The sequence below is a fragment of the Anolis carolinensis genome, chromosome 2 (genome assembly GCF_035594765.1).
Source record: "Anolis carolinensis isolate JA03-04 chromosome 2, rAnoCar3.1.pri, whole genome shotgun sequence".
Lineage (NCBI taxonomy): Eukaryota > Metazoa > Chordata > Lepidosauria > Squamata > Dactyloidae > Anolis > Anolis carolinensis.
In genome coordinates, this window is record NC_085842.1 from 226,030,299 (window position 1) to 226,055,122 (window position 24,824).

The 24,824-nt window shown below is 40.6% G+C and overlaps 1 long non-coding RNA gene across 1 annotated transcript in view; it reads right to left on the minus strand.

The window, feature by feature from the left end:
• Positions 1-12,286: 12,286 nt before the first annotated feature.
• Positions 12,287-24,824, minus strand: part of LOC134296565 (uncharacterized) — a 64,503-nt gene continuing 51,965 nt past the window's right edge. Inside the window, exons 3-4 of the long non-coding RNA XR_010003359.1 lie at positions 15,796-15,884; positions 12,287-12,685 (exon numbers count right to left, since the gene is read on the minus strand). This is a non-coding gene — a long non-coding RNA (uncharacterized LOC134296565). The remainder of the gene's footprint in view (positions 12,686-15,795; positions 15,885-24,824) is intronic.

Here is a 24,824-nt window from a genome sequence, read left to right on the forward strand (position 1 = left end):
AAATGCATTGATTATTCAGCCTTTTCCATGTTGGTAGATTTGTGTGGAAGCAAACAAGAATGAAAATAAAATGTGACTTTTAGAATGTGACTTTAGTGGCACCTAACAATGGGGAAAGAATTAACTTTTGGAATTATAAGCATAGCAATAACTAAATTACTTTCGAGACCTCGTAAAAGTGACACTATTATTGTAACCATTGAAGCTCATATTTGGATGTTTCCTCCAGTGGAATGAGATAGGATGATTGTACAAAGGGATAAAGAGAAAAAGATCAAAGCACCAGAAGAGGGGATTGTGATCTGCGCAATATGTTGTGCAGAAATGAGAACAGCTGCAAGAAACAAAAAGAAACAATACCTTTATTAAGGATTACTTCGACTGCAGAAGAAAAGTTGTTTCAGGCAGTTAATACAGAAGAATACATGTACAAATAAACATCCCTAGGTAACAAACAGTCTTCCAAAACAATAAACTTGCATGGGGACCTACCATCTGTGCAGTTGCCTTGTTTCTTTTTCTGAAATCAGGATTTGATTCCTTGTTTTATGTCTCCGAAAATAACTGCATCTGCTAGTTTTTTCCCATACTACATAACAGAAACCACAGAACCATCCCTATCAAGGGGCAGGGTTTTTCAGTGTGCCATGAAAGAGCAACAAATTGAATTTTTGTTGAGAAACATGAGTACTTGGATTGACAAGAAAGAAACTCAACAGCTAGTCCCACATCCACCCACCATATATATTCTAGCTGGGGAAAAGAAACAAGATTAGCCTTCTTTATAAAACGTATAACATTTGATTTGATTTGATTAATTTAATTTATGTATAAACCCAGAAACTTTGGTCAAAAAATCAACATCAAAAACTTAGCTTACCAATGTGTGGGAAAATGTGAGTACTGTACCTTAAACTCTTTTATAAAGGGAATCATTTCCTTCTCTGAGTAGCATAGTGAAAGGCAAGAGCTAGCTGCAATTCATTATTCCATAGATTGACTCTCAACTTATCCATGGGTCATATCACAATCGATAATTTTGGCTGCAAAATCTGCACTCAATTTATACATGAGGTCAATTTATACAGGAGTATTTATTAAGCTTTTTTTAGCAAATGGTAGATTTGCATACAGCCCAAAGGAGTGGATCAACGATAAATCGGATAGGAGAGGATTTCATAGCTACTAAGTTTAATAACTTAGTAGAAAGCGGGACAAGCCATGGACGGATGGAAAGGTGTTGGTATCCAAGGCATGTTATTGGGGACATTGGGCCACAGCAACTGAGTCTCCATCCCTGGCACTGCAAAGTGCCGAGGTCTGGAAAGGAGACCTGTCTTATTTGTGGCACTGAGGTCTACTAGACTTCCGTCCTCCACCTCTGGTCTATTGGAGTCATGGGAAAATCTGATTTTTTAAATACAGGATTGGAACAAAGGAGGATCTTTTTGAAATGGGCTTTCCCTCTGTTTCTGCATTTGAACGTATTTAGCACAAATGTCATCTGACCACCCTCCCCTTTTAACCAGTTTTTTCCTGAATTATAGGTACTGTGTGGAAGTGCCATCTGTTATTGAGCTATGGTAACTCCACTCCACCCCCACTCTCTGAAAGATTTATAGTTCATTAAGAGACTACAAGTAAATATATGATTTTTTTCCTTTTTATTAAAAACCTTTTTCGGATACCCGGAGTTACAAAATACTAAGGCTCTAGAACTACTGAGCTAGAGGCTCTGGAATAAACCTAGCAGCAGCTGTACCCTACAAACTCTATCGTGTTTAACCTTTTAATAAAATGTATCCATTTGATTATTTTTGTGTAACTTTTATCTTTTATATACTGTGTACTGTGTCAGTTCATACTAGATGAAGTATATAGACTGTTCCTACTATATGAATCAAAATGTAACTTGAAGGCAGCCACCTCTTCAAGTCCACTGTTTGCATAATCTCCTGGGAAAGGGGACCTTGGCCAAGTTCCCTCTAGCTATTTCCCAAACCAGATAACTTTCAAAAGAACCATTGTGTGTATGTATAAATTATTCTTTTAACCAAATAAATAAGCTTGAAATGTTTGTCCATTTAACCCGAGGCTGAGAGTCTGCCATTCCCGTGGAAGAGAGAGCTTAGTAGATGTGCATTTATTAATCTTCTATGCCAACAGTTAAATCCTTGATTGTCTTCATTTTTGAGCAAGGGGCATCAAATAACTTGTTCTGTGATCTTGGTCTATCCATCACCCAGCTCAGTCATCAGATTATCTTTAACTACATCCCTTCTCCTCCGCCCCTATTTTTGATCGCCCTTATACCTCCTAGGAGCCCTATTCAGAGTTCTACACAATTTTACCCTCTGTTTAGTTATTATTATTGTCCTGGTTTTAATTCTGTTGATGTGTTTTTATTGTTTTATGTAGTTATAATGTTTTAATTGATTGTTCTGTATTTTAACTTGTGTTGTTGGGCTTGTCCCTTGTAAGCCGCCCCGAGTCCCTTCGGGGAGATGGAGGCAGGATACAAAAATAAAGTTGTTATTATTATTATTATTATTTTCTGTGATGCTTCCTGCCTTCTGCTTGCTTTCCACATTTTGCAACTTGCACCTTTGTTTCCAGGAGATTGGCCATTTCTTCTTCTATGGTATCTAACATAGTCTCTTATTCCTATGAGAAATCTAACATAACCTCTTGTTCTTCTGGGAAATCAAGCACAGTTTCTTTCTCATCAAATCTGTTTCATTCATCAAAGTGAACCACATATCTAGCAGTAACTTCACAAGTTTTTAAATTAATTACTTTTGGTTCCAGGAACATAGCCAGTTAAACAACTCTGCATTGTTTTGACATTTAGCTTGCAGTCTCCATTGTTTTGTTATATATTTATATCCAATGCTGCCCCAAATCCTAATATGTTTCATGTCTATTTCTGACATGGTTTTTGTGTGGTACCTTCGGTTGGCAACCTACTCAGGAGATACGTTGCAGCCATGGTGGTATGACCCCAGGATCTGGTATAGATCAAGAGAAGACTGTTCTCTTTCTTCTCTGGGTGACCAAATTTGCTTAATGTGCTGAACATTTTCACTCATCATTTTCAAATCTTTGAGCAAACAGATTTTTTCTTTGTAACTGAATGTCCACCTTGGAAAAACATTCCAAAACCTTTTTTGAAAAAATCTAAATCAGGCTCACTGAACATATTATAATATAAATCAGAAATTAACAAGACTTGTTTAGAATTTTCTTAAGAAGCTTGCAATTCCAAGTACCACATCCAGACCCTTCAGTTTTCATAAAATGTCAATTTCTTTCCTTTCGGCATTGCTATTGATAATATCAGATAAACTATTTCATAATATATTGTTATTGCTTTAGAAGGAATTTATAATCTAAGAAACTGATTTGTGATGGCAATCATCATTTTTTTCAGTTCTTTCTTTAAAAGAAAATATTCATTGAGTTTCCAGTTTGTGAGATCTGCTGTTAAGATTGGCTGAGACATGCTATCATTGCTTAGTAGATGTAAGACTTTGAGAGTTACCATTGTCTGAAGTCCTTCAGAGAATGAAATGCAGTTGATCCTTATCTTTTCTATTGCTGTTATAGCAATGAAGTTTTGATTAGCTCTTTGGTGCAGCTTTTCCCCAGTCCTTCCTGCTGACTAAGCAATTTGAGTCACTTCACTTTTGAATAAGAAGAGAGGTTGAAGCCTTGTTGTTTAGTGCATTCTTTCCTGACCCATTGAAGAGTATGATCAAATTTCAAAGAATTTGTCCCAACTAGCATTGAAATCTATTCTGCCAAAGTTTAATCTAAAATCCTACTTCCTATTCATCAATTAGATTAAATCCGTGCAATCCTAATTTATCAAAGATCATGTCCAGTGTGTGTATAGCCAAATAATTTTTGAATGATCAAATATTTATTTAACTGTGTTACACTCTGTTATGATATGATATGCTATATTGCATTTCTCTTAATCTACAGCACTTTCTCTTCCTGATTTGTTTGCTTCAAGATATTCATAAGTATTTTTATACTTTTAATGCAACTTAATTCTTGTCTTTCCTTAAGGTATCTGAGTGGCATGTCTGGCCAGGAGAGCAATGTTGCTATATTTGGAGTGGGTGTCTGTGTTGCTTTTTTTCTCCCAAAGTTTCCATTTTCAAATTGCCTGCTGATATATGACTTCATCACATGGGCAAAATTGCCTGTCCTAAGACAGTTCAATGTCACTTCAGCCTCAGAGCCCGACGGATCCCATTACACATCATGGATCTAATTCCAGTGGTGCTCTGTGCCTGAAGTGAGGTCAAACTGTCATAAATAGCTGTACCTGCAACATGAGAGGCTTTCCATATTGCATAGAGAATGGGGAGAAGCCAGATGGCAATGCTTCCTGCCGTGAGGTGAGGTGAGGGGCAACGCGGGTGATGCAGGCCGCCCCATGCCGATTTCGCCACAATCCATGGCTAATTCCCCCACTATCAGCCGCAATTGTGACCTCAATGTTATGAGGTACTTAAGGTGATCCCGTGAATGTCATAGAGGTTTCTTAGGCAAGAAATACTCAGAGATGGTTTGCCATTGCCCTCCATTAATATTCCTTGGTGGTATTACGAGGGCTATCCAGAAAGTACATTATGTTTTGGAATTAAAAATGAACAAAGTATAGGAGAAAACATTTACCATATGCAGTTGAAAGCCACACCTAAATACCACATCTCACGGAGTCGCCATTCAAATCTAGGCACTTATCATAGCGATAAATGAGCTTGGAAACTCCTTCCCCACTAAATTCTACCGCCTCCGTCGTCAGCCACTTGTTTCCAACAATGGGGGCATGGCTGGTAACACAGTGTTTTGGTGACACTGCGCAGCTGCTGGAGGGAGAAAGAGGGAAGGGTTGATGACGGAGGCAGCAGAATTTAGTGGGGAAGGAGTTTCCAAGCTCATTTATCACTATGATAAGTGCCTAGATTTGAATGGCGACTACATGAGATGTGGTGTTTGGGTGTGGCTTTCAAGTGCATATGGTAAATGTTTTCTCCTATAATTTGTTCATTTTTAATTCCAAAATGTAATGTACTTTCTGGATAACCCTCGTACATCCAAGCACTAACCAAGGCTGATCTTGTTAGCTTCCAGAATCTGGTGTCTTCAGGGTATTATATCTTTTCATGGGACAATCCAAATGTGGCAAAATTAACCCAAGAAAGAACATGAAAGTAACTACAAAAGCTTTTGAGATCCAATGTAGAGCATACATTGCTTGTCTCTGATCTAGAATGTTTGAAAGCAATGATGCCTAAACATTGATTCTCCTGGTGTTTCGGACTTCATCTCTCAGGATTCCTGAACATTGGCTATGGTGGCTGGATTTTCTGGGAATTGAAGTGCAAAATACCCGAATAACCAAGGTTTAAAGACAACTGTTCTTCCAGAATGAAAGGTGAGAGCCTAGAATTGATTTGATCTTTGTCTATACACCATCTTGCAAGCTAAGTGTCTACTACTCTCACCATTCTTACATTTTACAAGTTTAGACTGCAGGTTTAAATACCTACACCCCAAAGCATATATAATATCAAATATGTGAATATATCTCATGAAATATCCTTGATAACATATTAAAAACATTTAAATACATGCATCCTACATTTTTATATGTGGAAGCTTTCCAATAATTATGCTCTAGGTGTATTTACCTATCAAATGCTAGATAGATGCTGTCCTTTTTATATACATGTTTTCTTCCAGTTTTCTCTGCCAAAGGAGACACAGGCAAGCTCATCATAGTTTAAAGATTTGCTTTTTTAAAAAAAAAATCAGCTGAAAAACAAAGCTGAACCTAGAGCCCCTCAGGTGATTGAAAGGTGGTGCTAGGAAAAACATCTGTTTCTATTTTCACTGGAGTAAGAATGCCATCTGGTGGAGCTGGGCCATATCTCTCCTGAGATAGAGGTGGGCCAGAGTTGTGTTAGAACACAGTTGTGTTCGGTTTCTTTTTCGGAGGGAGAAACCAGCTTGTCTTCCTCCTAGATAAATATTGGATCAATGAAGCACAGCTGACCTTGCCTGCCTTAATAGCTAAATACAGAGCCATGGAATAAATGTTGGCACATCAGTAGATTTGAACCTTGACAGCAAGGAAGCTTTATTTAATTTGATCAGCTCACGCAAGAGGTTTTACATTGCCTACAGCAAAGACGCTCTGCCATTCTCACCTCCCTCTCTTCTTTTTTTAAGATTAATGCTGTTCGGGGATGAGAGGAAGATGTTCAACACGTTTTATGTGTTGAAATGAAATGAAACAGTTTCTGGTGACTGAATAAAGAAGAAAGTGGGGTGGTTTGATTGCCTTATCCTTGAATTAGATCAGTAGTTCCCAGCTTTTGGGCCTCCAGGTGTTTTGGACTTCAACTCCCAGAAATCCCAGCCAGCTTACCAGCTGTTATCAACTGTGGGAGCTGGAGGCCCAAAGGTTGGGAACAACTGAATTAGGTATTTCGGGGTTCTGTTGTTTCGGGTTATTCATTTCTTTAAATACACATGCTCATTATAAGGCATGACATTTTTTCATAGTGGCTGCATCTACATTGCCGAAGTAATGTATCTTGACTCTACTTTAACTGCCATGGCTCAATGCTATGGAATCGTAGGTATTGGGGGATGGAAACGAAAAGTTGCAATGAAATATTGGGAATAGCCAGAAAAGAAATACGAAACATGATTTAGATTTTGTGGGGTGAAAGAAAACTAAAACAATGAATGCCACAATCTCTAACACATTTGCCCCATTTAGAGTGCCTGCAATCTTCATGGGAACACAATGTGATTTGAGACCCCAATTAAGACTTTGTCTTGGATGTGCATGGAGCCCCCGGTAGAGCAGTGGCTTAAACCACTGAACTTGCCAGCCAAAGGGTCAGCAGTTCGAATCCAGAGAGTGGGGTGAGCTCCTGCTATTAGCTCCAGCTTCTGCCAATCTAGCAGTTCAAAAGCATTCAAATGTGAGTAGATCAATAGGTACCACTCAGATGGGAAGGTAATAATACTCTATGCAATCCTGTTGGCCACATGACCTTGAAGATGGCTATGGACAATGCCGGCTCTTCAGCTTAGAAGTGGAGATGAGCATCGACCCCCAGAGTCGGACACAACTGGACTTAATGTCAGGGGGAAATTTTTACTTTTACCTTATTGGATGTGCACTCACTAATTTAGACATTTTCTTCAGATGTGCATTGCAGCACAATGGGATGGTTCATGTTTTATATGCAGGAGATCCCAAAGTCATTTCTGGGTTTCTTGAACTAGAAAGGGACCAGGTAAGGAAAAGGATCAGGTCCTGGAAAAGACTATTGGAAATGCTTGATAATAAATACTACCAGTTTGACACTTTTCTTGAACACAACTTCCTGTGACAGGCTTGTGCAAGATGAACAACCCAGGTGTCCAAATCATAAAAATGTATATTGCACTGCCACTGTAGATGGTACTTTCAACACAATATGACTAGACATTTCTAGAAAGAATATTTTAATCTAATCCATGAATAACCAAATCCACAAAAGTAAAATCCACAAATGTGGAGGCCGACTGTATGCATAAACACATACAGGGGAAGGTGATCTTTACACATGAGCTTTTCTTTTCTTTTTTTCTATAATGGTTTCTTTTTTAATAACTCACAGCCAATAATATGTCACATTCAAAACCAGCAGCCAAATTATGGATGCTTTAAATATGACACTTTTTTTTTCATGTCAGGAGCAACCGGAGTTGCTTCTGGAGTGAGAGAATTGGCCATCTGCAAGGACGTTGCCCAGGGGACGCCCAGATCTTTTGATGTTTTACCATCCTTGTGAGAGGCTTCTCTCATGTCCCCGCATGGAGCTGGAGCTGATAGAGGGAGCTCATCCGTGCTCTCCCCAGGTGGGATTCGAACCTGGCAGCCTTCAGGTCAGCAACCCAATCTTCATGTCACATTATAGCTAGACAAGTGCAACAGGAGGAGAAGGTAATGCGAGAAATTTAGCAGTAGGTGGAGAAGGTGAAGAGGTGGGATCTTGAAACACTTGTTTTATGTCTTGAAGTCATTTTTGACTTCTAGTGACTCTGAAGTGAACCTATCATGGGGTTTTCTTGGTAAGATTTCTTCAGAGTAGGGTTGCCATTTGAGTTTGAGAGTGTGTAGCTTAACTGAGATCACACAGTGAGTCTTCATGGCTGATCAGGAATTTGGACCCTGTTCTCCAGAGCCATAGTCCAATGTTCAAACTACTACACCTTGCTGTCATCTTTAAAATTATGTTTATTTCGGAGGGGGCCTGACATTGTTTTCCTCTAAGGGTGTGAGACTGTGACTTTCCCAATATCATCCATAAAACACTGCTGGCAGTTTTATGGGGTCATAAATTAAGTTAAATTAGCCTCCCCGCATTAAGTATCTAGAATTCTGTAATAACAGACACAGCTTTTTTTAAGCTGCTCAGATGGACAGCGAGCTAGGGTTATTAATGGTTGGGAGCTCAACCCGACCCAGGCTTCGAACCAAGAACCTCTCGGTCAGTGGTGATTCATTGCTGCTGGCTACTATGCGCCATAGCCCGAGCCAGTATGTTCCCATGATGGAATGAGAATTCAAATCCTTGTCTCCCAGGATCTTAGTCTAATATTCATTGAATCATAGATTAATAGAGTCAGAAGAGACTACATAGGCCTTCTAGTCTAACCATCACTGTAGCACAATGATCATGGGCTCAACTACACAGGCCTGAAAACTCAGTAGAAAGATGGATTAAAGGGGGGGGGGGGGGTGGCTACACAATGCACACCCATAATGTGCACTTCATTGTGGGATGGCATTGTAATAAAAAGGTTCACATAAAATCCGATATAAATTGAACTGTATGTCCCAGTGCTCTAAGAAAAAACTAGAGTTCCTTGCAGTATGCTGGTATAGATTGCTCCAACACTTATCCTCATTTTAAAATCCTGAAACAGTTGACAGAGGAGCCACGGACACAGAGGTGGCTAAATGGAAGCATAAGAAGAAAGTAATTCCCATAAGAACTCTCTCCAACAATTTCTTTGTTCTCATTTCCCGTGTATTACTGAAAGGAAACAGAGCTTGAAATTACACAGTAGACAGCAGCATGTCACAAGCAAGTGACACTTAAGGGGAAAAGAGGGCAAACCTGAAGGCATCAGGTGTGAGGGAGAGAAGAAATAACAGAAAATGTTCCTGTGTGCACTATACTATATACGCATCATCACTGCAACTATAGCAAAATGCTTATGAGATGCCATGCATATCAGAGAGTCATTAGAAAAAAAAATAATCAAAATAAAACATTTGATGGATGTACCACCATACTTTTTGCAGTTACCTTCAATCTGCATTAATCAAGCCTTTCTAATCACCATGGGACCATTTCCTGGGATTGAGAGCTCCATGTATGAACTCTCCTTGAGGTCCTAGGATTTTTAATCCCACATCCTTATTCCAAATTAAGCAGCTATCTGGAAGGGCCCTATGTTGAAACACTGCTAATAAAGAACTGAAGAAAAGCCCCTCTTTCTGCGATCAAGCAGGAAGGAGAAGAAAGAGGCACCAAAGACAAAACTAGAATGAGAACAAGGGATTTATTAACAGTTATCATTTCTTTCCAATATTCAAGTCTGCCAGGAACCAGAGAGTTGTGGTATTAAAAGGAAAATGGGTGGGAGGAGATAAGAGGAAAGGAATTTAGTAGCACGTTTAAAACTGACTGTGCTTACATACCTGTGGCTTTAATATTGTGCTGCATCAGAGGATCTGAAAAAGTGGATTAATATCCATGAGGCCCCATGCTAAAATAAATACGTCAGTCTCAAAAGAGCTACTAGATTTCATCTCCCTGTCTACTCTTTCTCTTTTCATGCTGCGACAGACTCTTTGAAAACAACTACTAGAGAGTTGTGTTGTGTGTCAGCCCTGATTGAAGCTGAAAGACTGACTAGGGGATTGTGTTTACTGAGAAGACGCTTCTGCCAGTGGGAATGGGAGAAGCAGAGAGAGACTGTAAAAGAAAAGAGCAGTCATATTAGCTGTTACTAACCAATGAAATGCTATTTGTTTAAATGTTAGAAACAATCATACTTTTACTGTATGTATTGATCTCAGCTTAGGAGTTATCTGAATTCGTTATTAGTCCTTCCTTTATGTACCTTTTGGGTGTGATAGCTATTCATATATCCCCATTCAACTGTAAAGTCAGCTCTCCACATCCACCCTGGGCACAGGACCCCCGTGAAAGTGAAAAACATACAATTGCTATTGTTTTTGCCAGAGATAACACGTTTCTAGGAATCTCTAGGTCTTTCAACATGGCTCTTTGATTAGCCGCCTCGAGTTCCCATAGAAAGAAAGGCAGAGTATATATAAAGTTATAGTAACAACAACAACAACCTGCATTGGAAGCTGACCACAGAATTGCACTGGAGGACCTAGAGATTCTAGAGCAGTGGTTCCCAACCTGTGAATCCCTAGATGTTTTGGCCTTCAACTCCCAGAAATCCTAACAGCTGGTAAACTGGCTGGGATTTCTGGGAGTTGTAGGCCAAAACACCTGGGAACCCACAGGTTGAGAACCACTGCTCTAGAATGACTGGAGAAAGTTGACCATAGAGTCACATTGGAGGACCTAGAGTTCTCTAGAAATAAGATTTTAATCTGTTCCATCAATAATCAAATCCACAAAAGTCAAAACTCCAAATCTTGAGGGATGAATGCAACTACATTTGGGAAAATTGAGTTACACTATGAAGGAAATAGTAGGGAAACTTAATTGGATGTGTAAGCCTTAGCTACCAGATTATGAGCCTGTAACCTTCTAAAAAGAGCTGCCATTGAGTCCATCACAACAGGTAAGGAGGTTAAGTTTCCTATTCTTTTCTATCCCATAACATTCAGACATGCTCAATGGAATCCCTTCCTTCTCCATGTTGAAAATGCTGCACATCTGTACACTCATTATTTCAGCTGTCTTGGAAATGCAAGAGCCCTTATCCATCCCTATTAGGACCTTACCACACAAAGTCCCTGATTCACGTAGAGAACTTGTCATCCCATGCCCCATATCGCCTGCCTTCTCCCTCACCTCATCCCACAGGGGGAAGCATTTCCACCTGGCTTACCCCGCATGGTTTTCAATGCAACATGGGAAGCCTCCCATGTTGCCACCACTGCCACCTATGCTGATTTCACCCTTCTTCAGGTATGGAGCTCCACCTGAAGTTACATCCCGTTTGGACTACTGCAAAACTTCTATGTGGGGTTGCCTTTGAAGATGGCCCAGAAGCTCCAACTAGTACAACGAGCGGCAGCCAGATTAATAACTGGAGCGGCATACAGGGAGTGTACTACGCCGCTGCTTAGCCAGCTCCACTGGCTGCCGATATGCTACCGAGCCTAATTCAAAGTGCTGGTCTTGACCTATAAAGCCCTAAACGGTTCTGGCCCAAACTACTTGTCCTAACGTATCTCCTCCTATGAACCTACTAGATTGTTAAGATCATCTGGAGAGGCCCTGCTCTCGGTCCCACCTGCCTTGCAGGCACGGCTGGTGGGAACAAGGGACAAGGCCTTCTCGGTGGTGGCTCCCTGGCTGTGGAATGCCCTCCCCAGTAGTGTTAAACAAGCTCCGACTCTCCTAGGTTTCAGGAAAGCCGTGAAGACGTGGCTATGTGCTCAAGCATTCGAGGAGTAAATATCTGAGGTCGATATGACGTGAATCAAGGTGCACACAAAAGTGTTAGTGGACAAATTTAACTATACATGCATTTTAAATGTTATAATTCATGGTTTAATAGAGTCTAATTAGAATTTTAATTGATGTGGTACTGTTTTATTGTTTATTGATATGTCGTTGTTTTATTGAATGTACTTTGGGCAATGTAATTTTCCGATTGTTGTAAACCGCCCTGAGTCCCTCCGGGTGAGAAGGGCAGGGTAAACATGATGTAAATAAATAAATAAATAAAATTACTGTCATGCAATGGGAGCTGGTGGGCTGCATACCTGAAGAGGGGTGAAATCAGCATAGGACAGGCAATTTTGCCCATTTTATGAGGTGGTTAGTGCGCATCTACACTGTAGAATTAGTACAGTTTGATCCCACTTTAACTGCCATGGCTCAATGCTATGATATCATGGGAGTAGTAGTTTTACCAGACCATTAGTCTTTGCTACCAAAGCATGATGGTGCCTCAGATTCCATAATATTGAGCCGTGGCAATTAAAGTGGCATCAAACTGTAGATGCACCCTTAGGAGTATAGAATAAAGGAGGAGAAAAGGAATATACTGAAAAACATCAATCATTCATAAAGAAGATGCAATTCAGAATGGAAAGAGGCAAAAAGTTTCCAAACCCTTGTGATCAAAACCACACAGGAGAACAAGAGCCTCAAGATGTTCCAGTCTGTAAAATATTTAAGCCAAGGTGTGCTTAAAAGACCTGAAAGAGTAACAAGGAAAGAGAAATAAACGTAATAATGACTAATGGTGTCATTTATGTTTAGAGACATTTTACTTCATTGTCAGGATTTCTGCTCTCCACTTCATTTAGCCTTTCCCTGTCATTTTAATCATCTCATCTTCAGAATTTGATTGCTGCTCTTCAGAAATTCAGCTTCATCTGGAATGATAATTGCAAGTCACGAGAGAACACAGACAGCGTTTGCAATCCCAAACCTACCTGAGAAATAGGAAGATGAGTTTCGAGGCAGGGCTTTATTTATGTAAGACATTAAAATCACAGACTTGAACACCGTAAAATTTCCATTAATTTGAAGCAACAACTACTTGAGAATAAAGGCTTTAGAGAGGACTTGAATACATGATGCATTTTTTTCTTTTCCTATGGCACCAGCCTATAACTCCTCCCTCACAACGGATGCAATTTTTTTGCGAATTTCATTCTCATAGAAAGCAATAAGCAATTGGCAATGTTAGCAATTCTGTTCCTTCAGTGAGAAAGTCTTCAAAAACTACCAAGTTTTTGGAAAGCGATAGAAGTTGGCAACATGTTCTGGTATTTTTACACAGAAAAACAGATTTTGTGTGCAGAGAATAGTTTTGTGCGGAAAAACTACAGTATATCCCTGGAATCCGGAGATTCCGTATTATCATTATCATATTATTTCTAACATACTCCTTTTTCATATTAAAGAAACTCAAAGTGGTGAAAAGTGGTAAAAACAATACAAATAGTAGCAAAAACAATGAATTACTTCTGATGGAAGTTACCATAGGGTCATCCTGGAGGACCTATACATTTTTTTAGATATGACATATTTGTCAGATGAAAAGAGATAAAATCATAGGTACCAGAGCCATAGGTACAGGGGTTGTAAAATATTTGTATTTGCAAAAAAAAATGTTTTACACAAAATAAATCCCAAAGATTTTCATCAGTCTAGGATTCTCCAGATGAGAGTTTCCTGACACTTGAGAAGCATATGTTTATACTATGGGAGATTCTCAATTATTATTTCTACTGGTGATGCAAATTTATCTAAAGAATTGGTTGAAATTAACTATTTAAACAAATAGCCTATAAGTGTCCATGATCATTTGGATAAGGAATTGTCTATATTTTGTTGTTTTCTGACAAAGTATCTGGAACACACATCTAAAGATTTTGCTTAGATTTTGCACCCACAACATCAGCACAGCTATGTCTGACAATAGCCTTTCAAAACCTTCAATTGCAGCCCAAGAGTGCTGTGATCAAAGCATTCCTGAGGTTCTGGCAATTTGGATACTGGAAAATGATAGCAACAGTACTATCCCAGTAACAAGTCACATTCAAAAGAGGCAGCTGGGGACACACATACCCTTTCAGGTACTGGTACAATAGTTTTTTCCCAAGGTATTTTGCAACCAAGAGAGTTCTGTGGATTTCTTTTCCCAGCACACCAGTCTCCAGTTTCTCATAAATGCCTTGGACCAGAGGACCAAGGGGGCTGCTGGCTTGCAAGGAGGTCTGGCAGAGATCATATTTAGTTGTTTACAATCATAAATATGATACATAACCATTAAGGGGGTTGTAATTCCATTTTACAATCTCATGACAATGGAAAAATGTGTTACATTTCTATTTGAATTATAGTGATTCTTTTCCCATTGGTATTTGCATTGAGAAAGTGGAGAGGTGGGTTTCTGAAGCACTAGTTTTGTGCCTTCAAGACATTTCATAGAATCATAGAGTTGGAAGAGACCTCATGGGCCATCCAGTCCAACCCCCTGTTGAGAAGCAGAAAAAATGCAGTCAAAGCACCCCTGACAAATGGCTGTCCAGCCTCTTTTTAAAAGCCTCCAAAGAAAGAGCTTCCACCACACTGCGTGGAACGCAGAGAGTTCCACTGCTGAACAGCTCTCACTGTTAGGAAGTTCTTCCTTATGTTCAGGTGGAATCTCCTTTTCTGTAGTTTGAAGCCATTGTTTCACCTCCTAGTCTCCAGGGCAGCAGAAAACAAGCTTGCTCCCTCCTCTCTATGACTTCTACATACATGGCCATCATGTCTCCTCTCAATCTTCTCTGCTGCAGGCTAAACATACCCAGCTCTTTAAGCCGCTTGGTTCTCCAGATCCTTGATCATTTTAGTCACCCTCCTCTGGACACATTCCAACTTGTCAACATCTCCCTTCAATTTGTGACATGGTGACCCTAAGGCAGTGCAAAAAATTATGATGGATTTTGCTTATGTGGTGCAATTTTCAATTTGAAAATGTACTGTTTTGGAGTGATTCCAACCATAAAGTTGGTAGTCTATGGAAGTGTGTCACAAATCAGGCAATGTAGATCTACCAGGCCAACTTTCTTCAGGGCCCAAGGAAGTGGCTTCATAACTTGGCCAGCACTGGGCCTCATTTGCCCTAAATTTGGCACTGCCCTAAAATAAACCTATGATTTTTTAATGGCAACATTTTTTCAGAAATGCTTTACCTTTATGTGCATCGGAAGCTGAGAGTGTGACATACCCAAGGCCACCCAAGTGAGTTTCCATGGCTAAATGAAGATGTAATCTCTGATCTCCAGAGTCATACTCTAATGCTACAGTAGAGTCTCACTTATCCAACCTTCGCTTATCCGATATTCCGCATTAACAGATGCCATCATGTGGCCGATTGGAAACATTGCACCCTTTGATAGGTGCTCCTTCATTCAATACAAGGTGAGAGCGGGTGGCTCTCTTTCCTCTGTAAAAAAAACTGGGGGAGGAGGAAAGCGCATCTCCAAAGGGAAGTGAAGGGAGGGGGTGAATCGTCCTGCTGGGGGGGCATTTGTATGCCAAGGGAGGGAGGAGGGGGAAAAGGAAACGCAATGGCTCTCCTCTCTCTCTCTGCAGTTGGTGCATGCAGAGCCTCGCTCTCCTGCTTTGGAAATGTCTCTCCAACCCAGCCTTGTTTCCAAATCAAGGGGGGGGGGGGGAGAGATCATGATTGGAAGGAAGGAATGGGTGGGGGGAGACACCAAGGCAGCAGACCCGGGCTTGGGAAAGGGAGCCGGAGCTGGCGAGTGGGGGGGGGGGGGGCTGCCTGACTTTTGTTGTCTCCTTACCTGGCTGGGTGGGTGGAGAACTCCCCTTTCTTTCTGCACACACACACACACACTTTGCTCCAGATCCTCTCTCTCTCTCTCTCTCTCTCTCTCTCTCTCTCTCTCAATCTCTCTCTCTCTCTCCCTTCCTTTTTCTTCCACACACTCTCTCTTCTTCTTCCTCCTCCTCCTCCCTCTTTTACCTCTGACAGCCTTGCAGCAACTTGCACTTCTGGCCTTCTTCTCCTCCTTCTCTTCTAACCCAAGCAAGGATAATTAGAGGCATAGAATCCTAGAAAAGAAAGAGACCCCTCTCTTAAGAGGCTATCCAGTTCAGCCCCATTCTGCTAGGCTGGAAGGCACAAGCCAAGCCCTCCCAACACAAAGCCACCCAGCTCCAGATGAGATTCTGGAGACAGTTGTCCAATATCAGTGTTTAGCAAACTTTGGTTTTCCAGTGTTGCCATTCCTCTATACTTAATATGGGATTCTAGAGACGGTTAATCTAGAGTATATCAGTGTGTTCCCAACTCTGGTCTTCCAAGTGCTTTGGATTTCAAACATGATGTTTTGGTGCTTAATTTGTAAAACCATAACGTAATTTGACGTTCATTCCACATCTACATTATCATTTGTAAAATCTCTTTTTCTCACTCATTGATCCCTCTCTGGCAACACATGAATGGTCTTCCTCATATTCAGTTATGTTCCCAGAAGCTGTAGTTTGCAGTCTTAAAAACATGCACACAAGATAGCCTATGATTGGTTCATTGTCTGGTGCTGAATCAGATAGGGAACCTTTGGCTCTTCAGAGACATTGACCTACAGCTCACATAGCCCTTTCCCTCTGGCCATGTTGACTGGGGCAGCTGGAAGTTGAAGTCTAAAACATCTGGAGGGCATGTTTCTTCAAGCCTGCCTTTAAAATAAACTAGATGTAGTCCATCTGTTATGAATGCAAAAGACTGTATGCCTGTCAAGTGTGTGTGTGTGTGTGTGTGTGTGTGTATCTGAATCTATGCAAAGTGATCTATCTTTATAGTTCATCTCCAAAGCTACCTTGGGAATCCATCTCTGAGGTCTATCTGACGTTTGGTTCTGTCTTTTAAAAAGCTACTTTCTACAAAGACTGACAACCTCAGCACAAAGTCATTGTTGAAAGTTTGAAATGTGAAAGGAAGGAAGGCACTGAGTACACAAGAGGCTGTATGTGAGTCAAAACAGGTGTCTTGCTCATGCTTCAAAAGGATTTCTTGGAAAATGAATACCGGGCCCAATGCTTTGGAGTTTTAAATGTTTGATCTGCAAATGTCCAACCCTATATTACTGCTACCTGCTTTGCAAGACTAGCGAATTTCTGCTCAAAGTGTATGTGTGTGCATGTGTGTGGGGTAAAGTTATTCTTGGAGAGGGTGTTGTGAGGAGAGGGAGGACAAAGGATGCCAGGGCTCTGATATGGAAAGCAGTACTTTACTACCACAGGCTTACAGGATTACTGTTCCTCCAGGGCCTTCTCACGGAGCTGTGTTTGGCTGCAGAGATAACAGAATTAAGAGAGGGAAATGGCAGGGAGTAACTAGCATATCTTTGCAGAGCTACATCTATAAAGAGGCTGAATTTCCCTATTCTGTAGGAGGATATCCAAGGGTGATTAATTATACTCCCATAATGTTTTAAAGGCTGAATAAATGATTTCACTTTCAAAATGCAGTGAGAATTTTCAGGTAAAAAATCCATTGTGTGTGGCGGATTGGCAGAGTTGTTTTCACTGTCTTTGGAAAAGGGGGTAAGATGCAACAAGTCGTGTGATGGTGAGCATGGGGAGAAATGCTATTCTCTGAATTAGGTAGTTGGTGGTAGTCCATGTAAAGTTGAAGTGTGGGAATAGCCAAATAGTTTCTGCTTTCTGTAGTGGCAAGATTCCTATGTAGGTCTAAACAGAGGTATAGAAAGCAACTTGTTGTTTAAGTTGAAAAGTCTGTTAGAAATCCCTAACCTCCTACACAAAACCTACAAATCTCCCTGACAAAACAGTATTGGAAACTATAGAGTAAGTTGTGTACCCATGAGAAGGTTTCCATAGTTTCTTAACTTATACCAATCAAGGTTTAATAGATGGTCCTTTAGATGTTGCTGGACAGAGGCGGTTCAACCACCAGGCCAACTAGGCAGTTGCCTGTGGCACCATATTGTTGGGGGTGCCATCAAGGCAACTCCTGTCTCCAGCGGCCTGCCTCCGCAAGGTATTGAACTGCTTTATCTGTTGATTTGTTGTAAAACATGATGTTTTAGTGCTTAATTTGTAAAAATCTTAATGTAATTTGATGTTTAATAGGCTTTTCCTTAATCCCTCCTTATTATCAAACATTTTCGCTTATCCAACGCTTTTATTTTTCAGTGATTGGTTTGGTGGGGGGGGCGCCAAAATTCTGTTCGCCTACACTTGAAAAATACCTGGGGCCGGCTCTGTCGCTGGACTACATATCACATTAGCATTAGCTTACATAGTCAGTGGAGAGAAATAAGTTGCAATTCAACAACATCTAGAGGGCTAAAAGTTGTCCACACAAACGTGGTATAGATGAAATTATAGAGAAAGCAATTTTGTCTGTGATGAAAATGCTGAAGGCATAAGGTAGGAACTTTTTACAGGTAGTCTTCGAGTTACATCCAACTTACAAATGACTCATAGTTAAGAATGGGGATGACAGGACAGTAAGTGAGAGAAATCTACCCCTCGGAAGGGAAATTCACTTCTGAAAGAGTTATCATAGGGAAAAGGTGTCTCCATTGAAGCTTTTTCACCAATTCTTGTTTCCACAACAAATCAATTTTTTTTCAAAATCCAGTTATCACAGGGACATAAAGTGAGGCGAAATCTTCTGAATGGGCACAAACAGCAAAACAAACACCACAGGGGTGTTAACCCTTCCCTATGCTATCCAAAGCAGAGTGGGGGGGGGGGGAGGTAAAGGTTTCCCCTTGACATTAAGTCTAGTCATGTCCGACTCTGGGGGTTGGTGCTCATCTCCATTTCTAAACTGAAGAGCCAGCGTTGTCTGTAGATGCCTCTGAGGTCATATGGCTGGCATGACTGCACGGAGTGCCGTTACCTTCCCGCCAAAGCTGTACCTATTGATCTACTCACATTTGCATGTTTTTGAACTGCTAGGTTGGCAGAAGCTGAGGCTAAAAACGGGATCTCACCCTGCTCCCCAGATTCAAACCACCAACCTTTCGGTCAGCAAGTTCAGCAGCTCAGCGGTTTAACCCGCTGTGCCACCGGGTTTTATTTATTAGCCCTCAGGCCACATCACCAAACCAAACCAAACAACAAAGCTTTTGTATATACTGAGGTTACACTTTAAAATGTACCTGTTCTGACTTACAAACAAATTCAACTTAAGAATAAATCTACAGAACCCATCTTGTTCATAACTTTGGGACTGCCTGTATACTATTTTTAAACAATCTTAGTAAAATTATTCCAATTTCCCCCTATATTTCCTGTCGCTTCTTTGTGGAAATTTTTCCATTATAAGGAAACCTTAAAATGTTGTATATATCAATGGTGATAGAGGAGTTGTAGTAACAGCAGCAAAAATAGCCAGTTATTGTTTATAGGTTGAAGCATGCTATATCAAGTATATGTGTGCCTATAAGACTTTCAGTCTTAACCACACCCCGCCTTCCTTTCTCTCTTGTTTACGCCATCCCAAAGAAAACATAAAGCTATTTTGCCCCCTACTTGCAATGGAATATGCCTCTGGCATTCACACTAAGCCCATTATCCTTCTGCATTTGCTTACTGAGCCTTAAATAGCTGCCAGAGACAGATAAATAATGTGCACAGATTATTCTGTTGGGCTTTTACAGAGGATGGAGAAGTGTGAAATACTTGAACACAGTGTGCGTGCATACAGTGTGAGCCAAATGAAGGCTCCCAGAACTATTTTGGTTTCTGTACTTCCTGGGGTTTTTGTGTTCAAATGTGCAACATTCGCATTATCTCAGGGAGGACGTTAATGGCCTTGTCATGCTGGGCGAACGTTTAGGATACAACCTCCTACGCATGTGTTGCTATCAAGTTGTGTTCTACATGAAGCCAGACATCTTGGCTAGGGCATGAATGCCAGCCAAAATCCTTAATCTAGCCAGACCTTTCATTGCTTTGCAGGCTGAATATTGGCATCCACAATTGGAGCAAAGCATAGAACCTGGTGAGGCAACAGAGGAACATAGTCATGTAGCAAGAAGAAATTGCTTATGTGGGTAATTGGAATGCTAAATTTCAAAAAAGGCAGCCTAATGCAGAGGGGCCCTGGAGCCTTGTGGTATGTACAATTCACTCAATGAAAAAGAGTATAAAATGGAGTGACGAAAGGGAAATAATTTTTAGGGGAATCAAGATTCAAATTGTATTATTGGAAAGGTGCAAAACCTGAACACATGCGCGCGCACAGAGTTTTTAAAGATCATGCGTCCACGCATACAACTCCAAGAAGAATGGTTTTTTATTATTGTGGTCACCATGCAAAGTCCACTCAGACGGAGATTAAATTTCGAGGAGAATGAAAAGAAAGTGATAATTAAAATATGACAATGAGAAGGCAACTGTCAAAGAAAACTAGAATGTTAGAAATACATGCCATAGGTGGTTTTTATATTCCATCATAACAATAGAAATCCACTCTCAGTATAATAGGGCTGTTCATCTCTGCATATAACACGTAATTATGGAAAATTATGGCATCAGATTCTAAATACACAGACATATAGAATGAGTATCTGAATGAAGGATGAGAAAATATGATCATGTCACACCCTACAATTCCATACTTTGACATTATAAATAGGAGGAAAAAGTCAATGTGTGTGGGAGGGGTGCCATTTTGTTAGTAGTCCCACTTTTCTCACATCTAGTTCTGCTAACCTTTCTTCTGGCTATAATGTTAAGCTTGAAAATCCAATCAAGTGTTGGTGAAAGCTTGGCAGTCAGTGAAATGTATGGCATTGGTTGGGGATGGGAATCACGTAACTGTTGAGATGTGGTTGGATTGCAGTTTCCACCATTGCTAGCCAGCAAACCAAATAATTTAAAAAAAAACTGGGTGCTGCTGTCCAATAACATCTGAAGTCTTGCATGATTCCCACACTTGGCCTAAGGTATCAAATAATTGATGCCTTTGGCCAAGTGTACCTCATACCTCACATCTCTGAGGATGCCTGCCACAGATGTGGGCGAAACGTCAGGGGAGAAAGCTTCTGGAACATGGCCATACAGCCCGAAAGACTCACAGCAACCCATCAAATAATTCCTGTCTTAGCATGAGTTGGCTGCATACGTTCCTTGAGATGCGGTTGGACTTCAATTCTCACCAGTCCTAAGCAAACAAAGGGAGGGATGATGGAAGTTGAAATCCAACAACAGTTAAAAGGCTCCACATTCAACATCCTTTTTGTTGTGCAGTTGCCCAAAAATTGATAGTCTTGTGTCACCATTAGAGCTCTTGCTTTAAGATGGGTGAGAATTTTATTTAGTTCTCATTTCAAGCCATTCCCATGTTGTTGATCAAGAATATGATACCAGAGCTGCATCATATTCCCAGTTAGGTACAACCGATTGCTGAGCAAAATTGCTGTTATATTTCTCTTCACTAGAACACTTTCTAGTTTTCTGTGCTTCCATCCTACCTATTTCAGTTATTGCACTGCCATCTGTTTACTTGGTTTCCATGTGACTTTTGCCTGTGACAAGGTCCTGAGATCTTTCCATGTCTCTTTGCTGTAATCAAAACTATCTGTCATGGTATATATTTTCAAGTTGCTTGTTGAAGAACATCCAGAGTTGGCTTCCCATTGCCTTATACACTATAATACCTGATATTCTTTTGGTGGCCTCCCATTCAAGTCCTAATCAGGGCTGACACTCCTTATCTCTCAAAGTCAGATGAGCTCTGGTGACTTAAGCATATTTGATTCTAGCCCTATCATTAGGCAGGGATAAAACTTAGCAAAATCAAGTTTAGTACCTTGGAGAATGCTTTTAAACTTCAGTGTTCCACCAGCCTCCAAGAACTGAGCAGAGTGAAGAGTCTGTTTCTGATAGTTGATTGGGGTAATAAAAAGGAACCAGATTGATAGTTATTTACTATAAATGTATTTGCTAAGAGCCAGTGTGGTAAGGTGGTTTGAGAATTGGACTCCAACTCTAGAGATTAGTATGCGGAACCCTCAGTGGCACAATGGGTTAAACCCTTGTGCCAGCAGGACTGCTGACCAAAAGGTTGGCAGTTCGAATCTAGGGAGCGGAGTGAGCTCCCTCTATCAGCTCCAGTTCCATGCGGGGACATGAGAGAAGCCTTCCACAGGATGGTAAAACATCAAAACATCCGGGCATTCCTTGGGCAACGTCCTTGCAGATGGCCAGTTCTCTCACACCAGAAGCAACTTGCAGTTTCTCAAGTCACTCCTGACACACACACACAAAAGTATTTTAATCCTGGTTTGGCCATGGAAACCCACTGGGTGACCTTGAGCAATCATATTCCCTCAACCTCAAAGAAAGGCAAAAGTAGACTCACCTGGATAAATCTTGTCAAGAAAATGTCATGACATGTTCACCTTAGGGTCACCATAATTTAGAAATGACTTGAAGTCACACAATATTATTTGTCATATCAGGGAAAGGAAGAGGTATGTGTGGAATGTTCTGCCTCATGGGCCAAAACTTTGCTGGAATTGGATAATATGCACTTTGACTCATGGTGGGAATGGGAAGATTCGCTATTCTGTCGCAGACAACAAAAATTTCTTTGTCCAAACCTCTTGACTGAATGTGACAATCTCATTCTACATCTCCTTTCTAATAGAATTTCTCACTAGATTAAAACGTGGTGATAAAGGAGAAGATTCTGTTTTCGCGTCCTATGACTTTTGACCTTCTAGGCTGGTGCCTGTGTCTCCAAGTGCTGTTTGGTCTTGGCTGGTTGTTTTCTAGTTCCACCATGGTTTATTTAGGAATATCACAAAATATCTGATGCTCTGTAGCCAGCAAATTAAGAAAAGAGTATTTCACTGCTCTGCTGTTAGGCAAGGTCAGCCTAAGAAAACCAAATGGATGCCTTGTGATGCTGCTTTCCAAACAAAAATGCCTCATCTGTATTCGCCTTTTGCATCAGAAGGAAATGTGAATAGCATTGCAATAAATTTATAAAGAACAGTTTTAGAGGCATCAGTAATCGAGTTTGCAAAATAAAGCTGGGGAAAATATGATGGGGAAAATGCAAAACCATCCCTCCTGCTCAGGATAAACCTCAAGACTGTCCAATGCTCAATTAATTATAGAGCAGAGGCATTGCAGATATTGTTTGTTGGACTTTGCTTCTTGAAGGAATGACGGAAAGGACAGACCCTTCATTAGCTGCATTTCCCCCTCAAAAACCAACACTCCAAAGGTCATTAGAATAAAATTGATGGATCAAGCATCACGGGTAGACCTCCGAGACCAAGGTTCAAATCTTCATTTCCTCCTGGACTGACTGGGTGGCCTTGTTTAAATCACTCTCTTGTCTTTAATTCCCAAATCTGTATGACAGGAATGTTAATAACCTGCCTCGTAGGATTGCTTGTGCGGATGAAATGAAGGTTGGAAAGCATGGTGCATACAAAAAAGCAAAGTAATGTTCAGTCCAACTTATGAGATGATAATATTTTTTCGCTTCAGACATATATTTTCTTTTTATATTAATTTTTTATGCCAGAAAATAAACCAACAAATCTACAAACAAAGCCAAGTACACGAACGTAAAAAGTGATCCCTCCACCCACAAAAAGAAAACAATAAGGATGTTTTTTCTCAATATAAAAATACTACCACAGCTAACAAAGCACAATCTAAAGCAATCATCCTCACTGCAACTATCCCACCACTAAACATATATTAAACATACAAGACAATGCCTAATCTATGAGCCGCACATTCTCTGCCTGGTGGTTTTAACTTCTCAATTTTCTATGCCCATAAAATGTCAATCGTCCCCTGATATTGGCACTTTTCTAACTCTGAAAACTAATAAAAGTTCATCCCCATCTTTGATGTAGAAAGGTAATAAATAAGCCCTAGTCTTTCCTAAAATTGATCAAGGATTTCTTCTTGATCAGCATTGTCAGTTTGTCCATTTCAGCTAGTTCACTCATCTTCATATGCACATCTTTTTTGTATCAGGGTCGCTAAGTCTTTCCATCTCTGGGTCTAAATAATTCTTGCTTCCGTATATATTCTGAAGTAGCCTTAGCACAACATTTTCCTCTTTTTCTAATGGATATTTCAATGCATTCTAATTATAGTTATTGCTCCCTCTCAAAGTGATACAAATCATTCAGTATCCCTGAGAGCTAGTAGCACCTGCAGCTCTCCAACAATTCTTTTTAATACAATAGAGTCTCACTTATCCAACATAAGTGGGCCAGCAGAACATTGGATAAGCAAAAATGTTGGATAATAAGATGGGATTAAGGTATGTGGATGATACCACTCTGATGGCTGAAAGTGAGGAGGGGCTGAGGAGCCTTATCACCAGGGTGAAAGAAGAAAGTGCAAAAGCCGGGCTGCAGTTAAACATCAAGAAAACCAAGATTATGGCAACCAGACCGACTGATAACTGGCAAATAGAAGGAGAAAGCGTGGAGGCAGTGACAGACTTTATATTTCTAGGTGCAAAGATCACTGCAGATGCAAACTGCAGCCAGGAAATCAGAAGACGTTTACTTCTTGGGAGGAGCGCAATGGCCAACCTTGACAAAATAGTGAAAAGCAGAGACATCACACTGGCAACGAAGGTCCACATAGTCAAATCAATGGTATTCCCCATAGTAACCTATGGATACGAGAGCTGGACCATAAGGAAGGCTGAGAGAAGGAAGATAGATGCTTTTGAACTTTGGTGCTGGAGGAAAATCCTGAAAGTGCCTTGGACCGCAAGAAGATCCAACCAGTCCATCCTCCAGGAAATAATGCCTGGCTGCTTACTGGAGGGAAGGATATTGGAGGCAAAGTTGAAATATTTTGGCCACATCATGAGAAGACAGGAAAGTTTGGAAAAGATCATAATGCTGGGGAAAATGGAAGGAAAAAAGGAAGACAGGCCGACCAAGGGCAAGATGGATGGATGGTATCCTTGAAGTTACTGGAATGAACTTGAAGGAACTGGGGGCGGCGAAGGACTACAGG